The following is a 13187-nucleotide window of genomic DNA, read 5'->3' as shown; positions in this document are numbered from 1 at the left end:
TTTATTCATAAAAGTTACAGTCTAACATGTTAAAGCATCGTATCCCAAGATAGTTGATACCGGATGTTGAGCAAGACAGTGAGTCGCTGGACATTGCTTCATATTTCCGTATGATCGTGAGAAAGGATGGTGTAACCAAGCGCGGGCCTGGATCGACACGTGTATTAGATGCTGACCAAGCAATATATTTCAGCCAATGGAAATTAAGGACTTGGGAAACATGGAGGCTACACCGCGCCAAATCTTAATTCCAGAATGACCAACGTGCTCAGCTGCTAAAGTCAGTTTCTGTAGGTAATCGGTTTTCCACAGTTTCAGAAGTCAGATATATTTGGAAATGTAATATAAAAATTGGTGGAAGAGATTTGATAGTGTTTGAGCTGTGTTTTGTAAATATATCACAATAAGTAGTGTGTCATCATATACGACGAATTCTCTGATTGGTGGTTGGTTCAGACACCCGGGAACCCCAGTATTAATGGCGTCACCGAAGTCTCCTCAGTAACCCAAGCTCTAGAAAGCGTCACTCTGTGTTAAATGCTTGGATAGTGCGGAAGCACAAACTCTGATTGGTGATCGTGGTTAACGTGGTGTTATTCCAGTAACAGTAACTGGTTCTCAATGATACTTTAAATTGTGCAGTTGGAAAATTTTAATGTACTTGAATAAATGGAATAGTATAATTTTAGCAAAGTTTACTTTCAATCGATAAAGACGGTGTTTAGTGACCGCTGTGTAGCAAGTGTAGTGGAAACGTGCTATTGTTTCACTACTTCGCGACGGGCGCGTTTTCGCGTGGAACTTCCGTAACGAACCGAAGGGGGGGCTAAAGGGGCTGTAGCCCCGGGCCCCGCGTGCCAAGGGACCCCAGCCCTTGGCCGAACCTAAAATTGTATAAAAAGGCCTGCTGCTCCACCTACGTGCATGTATATGAATATTTACGCTCGCGAAATATCGAACACACACTCTTCCTTCCTTCTTATTAGCTGTCCGCGTTAGTAATTCATCACTGCTAGAATCAGTTAACGTCCGGAGACATGAATCCTCGCTACTTACGCACTGTAATTATTGTAAAGGTTATTGTTGACGAAAACTTAAATCTGGCAGCTTGCGAGTACGGGCAGAGGGGGAAGGGGGGAAGAGGTCTTGGAAGTGAGCGGGAGGGGGCAGGGGAAGCACGATGGAATGCGCATGCTGTACTATATCTCTGCATCAGGAAGGGAACTTCCAGTTCACCTCTGATTATTGAACCATTCGTAAGTTACAATCGTAATGTTCTTGTAAAATGGATAGAAAATATCCTAGTGGTGCCTAAAAACGTAAATTAAAAGAACAACTTTTGAAAGAAGTTGAAAAGTTGCCGAAAATATCAATACTTTTGGACAGGAAGTCTACAAGTGCATCGACGACTGAAGAGACTGTTACTGGTGAGTTGGTATCTTCTACAGGTAAGCGAATAGTGTAATATCTAAGTCTGCTGTTTTAAAAGAGATTAGGTCTTTACGGAATTGGAAAGCATGAGCATTAGGAAGATGGTTTTAGGAACAATGAAATGGAATCCTAATGTGTATTTTAAACTTCAATCACATTGTATGAAATACTCGGAGTCGTAAATAATAAATTGCCGATCTCGTTGGTGTAGTGGTAGCAATAATGACTGCTACCCAGAAAGACCCAGGTACATTCCCCGGCGCTGCCTGGGGGGGGGGGCTTTATTACGAAGGAGGGGCCCCAGAATTTGAAATAGCCCAGGGCCCCCAAACACCTTAATCCGGCACTGAATATATATGTGAATCAGTGTGTTTAGCTGATCTTTTAAAGAGAAAGGGTATTTCGGCTCGTAGCATTAAGCAGTGAAGATATTGACAACTAAAGTCCTCGGGTGTTTCCAGTGAATTATTTTCCAGCAAGATGATGGCCACAACCGTAGAAGAAGGAAGTGCATTCCCACATGTTAATGCTGTGATTAACATGGAATAAATCCCTCAATTAGCGGGGATGTAAGCTGCTATCCTGGTATCTCGAGGGTCGTCGATTCAGTTAAAGGCGCATGTGTTATTTATGGCATGATATGTAAATTATGTTAAGGTACTAGGGCAGTGTAGATAGGATTTATAACTTCATATAAAGTAAGCCTGATGGCATGTGTTTGTTTAATTTTGTTATTATGATAGTTTCGGATACGAGAATAATGCATGTTTATTTTATTTTCATTTTGCTTTATGATTAGATGTTTGGGAAAATGAGGGATTGATAGGATTAGTTGTTGTTTATTTACATATGTTACTTAGAGTAGGATATTCCGAGTTTTCCTTAAATATATGCTAGGAGGGCTAGATTGACAGGTTCATCTTTATACAACGTTAAACACGTATTAGTTCATTTTATTTCGGTTATTCAGAGAGACAGGTATAGCTATTCTGCATGATGCATGGTTTTACAGAAGCTGACAGAAGGAGCTGCAGAACGCCGTTGTTAAAATAAGATCTTTGAAGTTAAGTTGGATTCTGTTTGCCTGATGGTCTGCAAAGGACACGAACTGCGTCTCATAATGTGGAAGGCCAATGGGATTCATGAGAAATAATGAGATAAAGATTGCATGCTGAATTATAATGTATTGGTGCAGGCTGATTGTATGCCTGACACGATAAAAAGTATTGTGCAGATGTGTGTGCCTGCCTAGTGTCTTCTGAGTGTATATTGTGATCAGAATGGACAGTGTTAATTCCAGACTATTGAGTCTGATGTTGTTAAATGGCCCAAGCATGCTAAGAAGGAATGAATATACGTGAGTTTCCGTGTAGCCGATGAAAGGCGTTATCTCATGGCAAGCTGATTTCTGGCCTGTGTTTATCTGTAGGTGTGAAGGAGACAGTATTTCCTTGTGGCAGCCTCGGGAGACAAAATCCAATCTTTAGCATAGTGGAGTTCAACATTTCTTTTCAGCTCGTAATCTACCCGGAAGTACATGCCGGATGACCGGGCTGTTGAGCGCTCAAACGCAGCAGAAGGAGGCAATGTTGCCCATTGTTTTCTTCATGATATCAAGGGTTATTTATATGTTTTTCCCTTACAGGATGATGTTTTACATTGTTATTTGTGATTGTATACCTTGTCTCGTTGTTTTAAAAGGGAACAGCCCGAGTGCTGAAATATTGTTGGTTTATCTAGTTCTATCTAGATCTTTTGCAGTGAACCGGGATTCACATTAGAATCAGTGTAGCATTTAAGACTTTACTCGATATCCGATGTATATAGATGTGTTTAGTTTGATTATTTGTATTGTTGTAAATATAGTGTAGGATTTGCCCCTAGTATTTTGCATAACTTACATAGCGTCCATTGCGTCTTAATTATTTTTCTTTTCGTCGTAACTTTTCTTTATAATGTAACTTTTATTTAATTGTAATTTCGGCGACTCTCGGGATTAACTTAACTTTGAAACCGTATCGTTGGGATGCGATAGTGTGAAACTCCATACGGAAATACCACATGCCAGTGTTTGCGTACACTTGTTGTCATAAATTATAAACATTGGACTATTAGAAGAAACTCAGTCTTTATGTATATACGTGTTCTTTATTGAACTTGATTTTGATGTCAAATTTGGTATTATCATTCTAGTAACGTTCTAATTTCGACTTGTTTCTAATATTTTGAGTTCATTTTTTTACAAATTATTTTTCATGATTTAATTGTTTTCTTGGGATATGATCGGGGATATTTATCAATAAATCCATTTTACCCCCTATGATTGTTTCTCATTCGTGTTATACCTCCATGTCTTGTCAGTGACTGATATTTTAGAGTATGAACTTCGACTTTTATCCTGACCCAACCGACAACCAACCCACTCTCTGCCCAACCCCGAGTTAGTCGGATGTTCATACAGGAATGGAGGCATCGTCCTAGTTGGTATTTACCCCGGGGTACGTTACAATAGGAATGAATTCGGTGGACAAAATACGATTGGAAATGATGTAATTCAATCGTCACTTTCAAGCCTCATTTACACTAAGGAAATACTCGGCCTTACACAATTTGATTTCGCAGCTATGAAGAGAACACGAAACAATACGGTTCGCAACGATAGAACGCAAAACATGTGGTTCACATTGGACCACCTTCTCCAGTGTTAATCTCTCTCTGCCATGCTTCTAACTCAGAGGTGCTCAGCTGGGCGCCCGTCGAGACTAGCCCAGTGCGGCCGGGCTGGCGTGACGTAAATGCGGGTAGCTTTCGTAACAATCATACGTCACAGTGAAACGAGAGAGCGAACACACTTTACCAGAAAGCCAGGGAGCATTGAAGTTCGATTGTGATTACGAAGCTCTCCTCCACTATTCAGCGAAGTACTGATTGGAATACATTATTTAAAATAAAACTCTATAATCGCAACAAAAAAACCCTGACCTATTCAAGATATTTTGGTTTGATATAAAAAGTCAGTTTTATTCAAAGAAAACTGACACGTTATAAATTTTGTGTTATAATCTACAAAGGTACTGGGTTTAAGCGTACAAGCTACGATTTACAACTCCTTGGATGTGAATGACAGTTTTTTAATGAAAAAAGTAAAATTCTTGTTATTCATTAAGTAAAAACTAATATAATTACATAATGAAACACTGATTTTGCACAGTGTTGTAGTGTTGTGTGACTTTCCCTGTTCACTGAATGTATTAAAACAGTATTTACAATTTAACAGGCGTCCGGTGATAATAGCTAGTCTCTAAGTGGCGAGAGGGATTTTCATCACGAGTGAGGACATCGATATTTCTTCTTCTTCTTCTTCTTCTTCTTCATTATCTGTTTACCCTCTAGGTTCGGTTTTTCCCTCGGACTCAGCGAGGGATCCCACCTTTACTGCCTCAAGGGCAGTGTCCTGGAGCTTCACACTCTGGGTCGGGGATACAACTGGGGAGGATGACCAGTACCTCGTCCAGGCAGCCTCACCTGCTATGCTGAACAGGGGCCTTGCGGGGGATGGGAAGATTGGAAGGGATAGACAAGGAAGAGGGAAGGAAGCGGCCGTGGCCTGAAGTTAGGTACCATCCCTGCATTTGCCTCGAAGAGAAGTGGGAAAGCACGGAAAACACTTTCAGAATGGCTGAGGTGGGAATTGAACCCACCTCTACTCATTTGATCTCCCGAGGCTGAGTGGACCCCGTTCCAGCCCTCGTATCACTTTTCAAATTTCATGGCAGAGCCGGGAATCGAACCCAGGCTTCCGGGGATGGCAGCTAATCACACTAACAACTACACCACAGAGGCGGACCACATCGATATTTACCATACAAATTTAATTCATCAAATAAATAACCTCATTGATTTGATTCCCGGTAGGCATGATTGAGTTGTTGGTGAGTTTATCAGATAATTTAAACCCAAACAACCATAAACCATAGCTTATTTACCTTAACTCCGTATTATATTAGAACTGTTTGTAAAGCACCTCTTAAAATATAATAGTGAAAAATTGCAATTCATTACGTACATTCTAAAAATGTTTCATGTTGTAGGCCTAACTCTTTATTGTATCCGGTCAAAATACAGAAACTGCATTGAACATAAATAACTTATTTCTTACAAAGTAAATTGAAAATAATGTGAATTTTTTCACTTTTTCTTTCATTATTTTCTGCCTCCATTTCAAAGTCAGGTATCGCCGCAGTGATCGAGAGTGACTGGGAGAACTTCGTCCAACCTTCACGGCCTGTGACGTACCACAACGTCACTGAGGTTGAATAGGATATGCTGCGCTCATCGCCTGCCAGTCCGCCCACTTTCAGTGCTGGGCGCCCGCGGGAGGGAATGCCCAGCGTGAGCACGTCTTATCTCCCCCTAATGGGGGTGTAACTCTCACCCCTCCCACTTAAAGTCCGAATCTCTAATCATTTTACTTTTATCTAGCTGCAGAAGTAGTTCTATAGATGCTCGGTTTAACACGTGCTGCACCTTGCTTTGAGCACGGATGAAACCAGGTTAGCCAACCTCGAAACTGAAAATGTATCCTTCTTCTTCTCCTCCTACCTCTTTTCCTACACCTGCGGGGGTCCCTGGAGGGAACTATTTCACACATGTGTGGATTTGGCCCTGTTTTACGGCCAGATGCCCTTCCTGGTGCCAACCCTACGTGGAGGGATGAAATCACTATTGCATGTTTCTGTGGTGGTTGGTAGTGTTGTCTGAATATGAAGAGGAGAGTGGTGGGACAAACACAAACACCCAGTTCCAGAGCCAGAAGAATTAATCACACGCGATTAAAATCTCCGACCCGACTGGGAATCGAAGCTGGGACCCTCTGAACCGAAGCCCTCAACGCTGTCCATTGAGCCAAGGGGTCAGATTGAAAAGTATCGTACTGAGTCTCGAAAATTATAGATTTTCCTTTTACCAATATTATCGTACATTTTAGAAAGATACCACACTTATCTCCATTGATCGTCAATTTTCTGAATGATGATATTATTGTATGGATTAATATTCTTCGTACAGTAGCAATAGAGGTTTAACGGACGGTGACTGGGTAGACTGTGATTTGCCCACTTCTGAAGGATTAAGACACGAGAGCAAGTACCGATGTTTCGCTGAAGTAATAACTCTAACTGTAAGCAGACTTCTGGTGTTAGCTTTATATGATTTTATTTCAAGACTAGCACGTATCCGCGGACTCACCCGCATTTATTAATTCAACAGTTAGATGTTTTAAACCATTTCTTTAGAAGAACAATTAAAAGTATATTAACACATATCGTTTTTACATAAATTACTTGAAATGCATTATTTTATTTTTAATAGATACATTGCCCGGTGCTGCCCGGGTACTTTATGAGATGTTTACTTCTAGAGCTTTTATTACGTGTTAATTATGTGTGAAGTGAATTTGATTTCATTATTGTGACGTTGACTGATATTTTACAAATATAGTTTAAGAGTTATTGTTATGGAGGCTGAACTAGGACTTAAATGGCATGCAGAGTGTCACAATTCATCTCAGCGACACCGAAAACTATTGATTCGACACTAATATTCGTCGTTTTCGATCTATATTTTTCATCTTAACCCCTTTCCCTATGGATATTAGGAGTGTCTTACTAACACAGTGTTCTTTTTTTTCAGATAATAATAAGATTGATCGAGAGCCATGGATTGTGAGACTTTGGGTCGAAGGGATACAACCGGGGAGGAGGATCAATACCTCCCCAAGGTTGCCTCGCCTGCTGTGCTGAACAAGGGCCTTGTGGTGGTGGGGGGAATGGGAATATTGGATAGACAAGGAAGATTGAAGGAAGCGACCATGGCCATAAGTTAGTCACCATGCCGGCATTTACCTGGAGGAGAATTTGGAAACCACGGAAAATCACTTCGAGGACGGCTGAGGTAGAAATTGAAACCCCCCCCCCTCTATTCAATTGACCTCTCGAGGTTGAGTGGACCCCATTCCAGCCCTCGTATCACTTTTCAAATTTCGTGGCAGAGCCGGGAATCGAACCCGGGCCTCCGCGGTTGGCAGCTAATCACACTAACCACTACACCACAGAACAGGACTCTCTTATACTTACTCATTTAAATGATAAAATCGAAAAATGTAAACGCAAATGTACGATATAGTAATTCTAAAGAAATAATACTACGGACAGATACGCTAAAACAAGGTTACACATCAGTAGGGAAATTAGAGTGATAATAATAACAATGTAAAGAGGAAATAATAATAATAATAATAATAATAATAATAATAATAATAATAATAATAATAATAATAATAATAATAATAACTAAATTGCATAATAGATAACAGAAAACCCATTCACACAACATACACACGATGATTCACACAACTCAGTTGACTATATGTTCCCAGGGAAAACTTTCGGCAGACAAATTTGAATTTATGAGAGGAAGTAATATGCCGAATGTCCATTGGGAGTGTGTTATAGAGAATTTGTTCGATTTAGTGGAATTTCAAATAGGGAACCAGAACGGGTACTAATTTGATGGAATGAGTGAAGGAAGTGAAAATTAGAAGATAGGTAAATAGGAGTGTTCTTCGAGAGCAGTTGGTAAACAAGTGAAAATTCCTTCGTTCATTTATGCGTAGCCATCCCAGTGTTTTGAAATATGACTTTGCATGAGTTTTGTGTTCGTTGAAGTCGCAAAGCTTGTTCAGCATTTAGATTGGCTACTACCGTATCACAGTTGTCTGAAGTTGGGAATAGGAGTGCTTGGATTAATTTTAATTTAATGATTTGAGGAAAAATATTCTTGTGACGTTTCAGGGGATATAGAGCTGCATGGACCTTTCTACATACATTATTTACGTGTTCATTCCAGGAAAGATTCTCGTTGATGGAGATTTCAAGCTTAGTTACATTTTTAAGGAGGAGGAATATTTATTATCATCAATAAATGCGTCGTAACCCTCGCCAAAAACTGTATGAAAAAGGAGAGGTTTTTTTTTCTAATGAACACAGCTGCACTCTCGGGGCAAGCATATTAGCTTTGTGCCTGATTGGCTTGAGTTCTATTTCCAGTACAGACTCATCCTAGGTAACGTATCCCAGAAGAGGAGTGAGCTAACACACCCATCTTACAATTCGTTTACCGTCGTTCCTCCACTTCGACTCAGGGCGAACTTAAAGCTCACGGACGTTTTCTATCCAAACCTTTTACTAAATGGATACATAGGCTGCATAACTGAAGGCACCACAACCGTGCAACTTTTGAGACGTCTTGTCATCAACCCTTCAGATGAAGCAATATTTATGTCCCTGTCCTGCTGTTTGACTGAATGGTTACCATACTGGGAAAGCATACAGATCGTTACATGCCATAATGGGGCTAATAAAAGGACGCAACAAAGAATTAAAAGAGAAAAGTTACTTAAGTATGGTTCGTCCTTTATTGGAATACGCAAACAGTCTTTGGGATCCTCACCAGGAATAACTACCTAATAAAAGAAATAGATGGCGTGCAGAGGAAATTAGCAAGATTTGTAGCAGGGGATTTCAGGAGAAAAAGTAGTGTATCAGAAATTTTAGAGAAACTTGGGTGGGAAACTTTAAGTAAGAGAAGGGAGAAAACTAGACTTATAGCATTATGAAGAGCCTATACAGGAGAGGAAGCATGGGGAGAAATCCGTGAGAGGCTTCAGTTGGAAAATAATTAGCCTATATCGGCAGGACTGGCCACAATTATAAAATTAGAAGGGATTTTAGCAGAAGCGATTGGGATAAATTTTCATTCATTGGGAAGGGCGTAAAGGAGTGGAACAGTTTACCAGGGGTAGTGTTTGATCCTTTTCCAAAATCTGTACAGATATTCAAAAAAAGAATAAACAGCAACAGAGAAAAATGTTAGAGAGCATTCGACCAGTGCAGGTTATTGTAAATAACAATTTTGTGTGTGAATAAATTCCATCCCCTGGTCTATGGAGATTGGACAGCCGAAGTAGGGGACTGCCTGTAGGGGTGAAGTACAGTGGGGACTTCGAGAGCGCTGGGACCGCTACGGTAGCTATGAAGGCCCTTCAGGAACTCTGAAAAGCGGCCGCAAAAGGGGCTCTGGTTAAGACGCAGCAGGTCGTTATGCTAGTTAGGTTTCAAAATGGGTAAACAAAAAAAAAAAAAAAAAAAAAAAAAAAAAAAAAAAAAAAAAAAAATATGCAATGTAGATTTTAATCTTATAGCAGTTGTATAGTATTAAGTTATTTGAAGTAATTCCACATACTGTATATGAGTTAGCTATGTTTGTAAGTACAGGGGATATTATAAATAGAATTTTGTAAACAATATAAATTTATTAAGGATGAGCTGTGTTTTTAATAGAAAACATGTACAATCCAGTATGCATGTATGTTCAGTCTTCAGCCCTAAGGCTGGTTGGATCCTCAACAGCTCTGCCTTCAGCTGTCATAGATGGCCTAGGCATCACTGAAGAGGCGTACTAGGGAAATGAGGAGTGAGGTAGTTTCCCGTTGCTTTCCTCACTGAGCCAGAAGTTGCTATTACATATCAGTCTGCCAAGCCCACTGAAATGCATGCACCGACCGACCCTATGAGCAACATTTTCATACCATTCATAGCAGGGACTGGCTGTACAAGGAATGGCATTACTAGCATTGCTCATACCTCAGTCACTTTCATATTGTCAAAGCCAAGGATAAGACAGAGACAGATCAATGAAAGTAACAAAATTGCTCTAGCCCATACCAGAAGACATTGTGCTTTGTAAACACTAGGTCCTGCCAGCAAGGCATACAATCCAGTATTCTAGGAAAATGTCTTCTTCTCTAGTTAATTTTAAATTTAGTGCTTGATAATAATGTATTTTAGTATACCATTTTCCACCGAGGTAGACACCTCATTTGCAAATAAAGTGATTTTGATTTGATTTGATACTGGCGTTCGGTTCAGGGGATTGCGGACTCGATTTCCCACTGGGTAGGGGATTTTAACTGCATGTGGTTCGTCTCCATATACACACAAGACTACTATTCACCACAGAAACACGTAGTACTGATTATATCCCTCCACAGACGGAAGGCATCCGGCCGTAAAACTGGGCCAAATCCACAGGAAGTGCCGACTCTAAGGAACTGGGTGAAAGGCTAGGAAGAAGAAAAATTGATAGAACCTCTGTCCACCGTCGAGAAAAAATCTCGAAAGATTAAAAGTCCTAGGACGCTACAACTTTGCATGCAGATAGCCCCTAATCTACAAAGGTAAGGGAGTACTTGGTAATGGAAAATTCCTACGGGGTTCTAGAAAGGGGAGGGTGCCCTAAAACATCTAAAATTACAAAACGAGTCCTTTACACAAATTTCATATTCATGGCTTGCTTTTAAAATCACTTAAGCTTATCTGGGCAGTTTCGGATCAAGAATTCGCAAGGGGTTGGAATGGGAGGAGAGGTCTAAAATTTGAACAACATTTCTGAAAACCTTGACGGCCTAGAAAGCTGCAAATTTTCACGCAGGTAGTTCCTAACGGGTGAAGGTGCAGGAACACTTGTCTGCGAAAATCCTGTCGAAGATTCCAATTAAAGTGGGGCCCCATGGTGTAGGGATAGCGTGCCTGCCTCTTACCCGGAGGCCCCGGGTTCGATTCCCGGCCAGGCCAGGGATTTTTACCTGGACCTGAGGGCTGGTTCAAGGTCCACTCAGCCTACGTGATTAGAATTAAGGAGCTATTTGACGGTGAGATAGTGGCCCCGGTCTAGAAAGCCAAGAATAACGGCCGAGAGGATTCGTCGTGCTGACCACACGACACCTCGTAATCTGCAGGCTTTGGTGCTGAGCAGCGGTCGCTTGGTAGGCCAAGGCCCTTCAAGGGCTGTAGTGCCATGGGGTTTGGTTTGTTTTTTTCCGGAAATGAAATAACGGTCGCATTGACATCTCAAAAGAAGACAATTCCCCATTATCCTGGCCTTCCTTATCACGATCAATAAAGCAAAAGGGAAATCATTAACAGCGTGGATTTTTTCCATAGCCACGTACTGTATATGCTCACGAAAATGGAGTTCAAGAAAGAAATATACATTTTCACTCAACGCAGTGAGGAACAAAGGAATAGGTCTACTAAGCAGTGAAATCCTAAGAGAAGATATTGTTTATGTACAAATATCTTACTGGAGCGGAGTTTCCTTCTGAAAATTAAATTTTCTATACATTTTCTAATGAAAGATTCCTTCTTGATGTCAAAAGGCGCGAAAATGTTCACCACCGAACAAGTTGGTTTTGCATTGTGGAGATGGTGGATTCGAACTCCACCGTCGGCAGCCCTGAAGATAGTTTTCCATGCTTTCCCATTTTTACACCAGATAAATGCTGGGGATGTACCTTATTTAAGGCCGAAAATCTTCGTTATGTTGGTGCGACGTTAAACCACCAGGAAAAAAACCCTGTATCATCGTCCAACAATGTCAATGAGATACATTGAACGCCCACAAATAAATCTATATTTTTATGCATATTGTGAAAATAATATCAATAATAATAGTAATAATAATCACTGGAGACAGATCAATAACTAAAACTTTAGAAAAACAAGAAAGGAAAACCTCAGGAGGTCCAGTATGCATAGAAGGAGTGTGGCTAAAAAGGAGGTCTCCTAAATTATACCAGCATTATGAGAAAATATCAGACACTATTAGAAAAATAGCCAGCCCCGCGGTGTAGGGGTAGCGTGCCTGCCTCTTACTCGGAGGCTTCGGGTTCGACCCCTGGCCAGGTCAGGGATTTTTACCTGGATCCCTACCGATGAGGGTGGGCGGCATCTGCCATGTGTAGGTAACTGCGTGTTATTGTGGTGGAGGATAGTGTTATGTGTGGTGTGTGGGTTGCAGGGATGTTGGGGACAGCACAAACACCCAGCCCCCGGGCCAATGGAATTAACCAATGAAGGTTAAAATATCCGACCCGGCCGGGAATCGAACCCGGGACCCTCTGAACCGAAGGCCAGTACGCTGACCATTCAGCCAACGAGTCAGACAATTGGATAGGTAATTGAAAATGATAGACCTTCAAGAAATCAGCATAACAGGTAAAGTTATGAAGTTATATGGACCGGGCGAGTTGGCCGTGCGGTTAGAGTCGCGCAGCTGTGAGCTTGAATCCGGGAGATAGTGGGTTCGAATCCTACTGTCGGCAGCCCTGAAGATGGTTTTCCGTGGTTTCCCATTTTCACACCAGGTTGTACTTTAATTAAGGCCATGGCCACTTCCTTCCTACTCCTAGGCCTTTCCTATCCCATCGTCGCCATAAGACCTATCTGTGTCGGTGCGACGTAAAGCAAATAACAAAAAAAAAAAAAAAAGAAAAAACACAGCGAGAGAAGAAATTCTGGGAGGAGAAGAAAGGAAATTCATCTGCTAAGTAAATTCAATCGTGCTCCTTGTCACAACGTTGTGAATAAAATAAAGAGTCAGCCTCACTAACAATTTCCAATTTCTTTGCAATCATTTAAGAAAATACTAGGAATACAACAGATAGGGAATCAGCCACCTGGGCAACTGCCCTACAGTAAATGCAGATCAGTAGTTATTGATTGATTGATTGATTGATTGATTGATTGATTGATTGATTGATTGAAGGAAACATGCATGTTGGACTGGTGACTGAGAAAGAAAAATTCTGAGAAAAATCTCGGGCTCAGTAAAACGGCGAATATAGACGACGGCATAAC

This window comes from Anabrus simplex, chromosome 7 (assembly GCF_040414725.1).
Source record: "Anabrus simplex isolate iqAnaSimp1 chromosome 7, ASM4041472v1, whole genome shotgun sequence".
In the NCBI taxonomy this organism is placed as follows: domain Eukaryota; kingdom Metazoa; phylum Arthropoda; class Insecta; order Orthoptera; family Tettigoniidae; genus Anabrus; species Anabrus simplex.
Note: the sequence above shows the minus strand (reverse complement) of the source record.